Genomic DNA, 574 nt, shown 5'->3' on the forward strand with positions numbered 1-574 from the left:
TTTTTTTTTTTTTAACCAGTGGATACTCTATTTACTAAAATAGTGGATTCAAGCATCTGCAGTGGTGACTTCAACCTCTACTCCAGGCTCAATACTGATGGAAGTAATTTGTTTAACAATCTCAGAAGGACTGTGCAAGTCAATGAGTCGCTTGTGGATTCTCATCTGGAAGCAGTCCCAGGTCTTAGAACCTTCATCACAAGGAATCTTCCTTGTTGTGATTCTCAGAGGCTTGGTAGGCATCCGAACCCGGCCCTTCATTTTCAGGTTGTTGTCCTTTGCACTTCTAATTAAGTCAGCACATACTTTGTCCAGCAACTTCACGTTGCGGCTGGTTAGAGTGATTCTAATCCGGTGAATGGCCACCTCTGGTCCCACTGGTGGGCGCCTTTCAGGTATCCTTAAAAGCCAAGGCTGTGGCGTGGCTTCCTGACCAACTTGTTCCTCTGCAAGAGCGAACAGCGGTGAGTCGGGAGCAGGAGTGGCCGCCAAGCAAGGCAACCTGCAGCTGAGACCATGTCTTCCACAAAGAGATAGTTGATTTTATCTTGAAAAACAACTAAACTTCCTTGCC

General features: G+C 46.3%; 1 pseudogene; it reads right to left on the reverse strand.

Moving 5' to 3' along the window:
* Positions 1 to 48: 48 nt before the first annotated feature.
* On the reverse strand, positions 49 to 520 carry LOC102837082 (annotated as a pseudogene).
* Between the last annotated feature and the right edge of the window lie 54 nt (positions 521 to 574).

This window comes from Chrysochloris asiatica, unplaced genomic scaffold (genome assembly GCF_000296735.1).
Source record: "Chrysochloris asiatica unplaced genomic scaffold, ChrAsi1.0 scaffold03216, whole genome shotgun sequence".
Lineage (NCBI taxonomy): Eukaryota > Metazoa > Chordata > Mammalia > Afrosoricida > Chrysochloridae > Chrysochloris > Chrysochloris asiatica.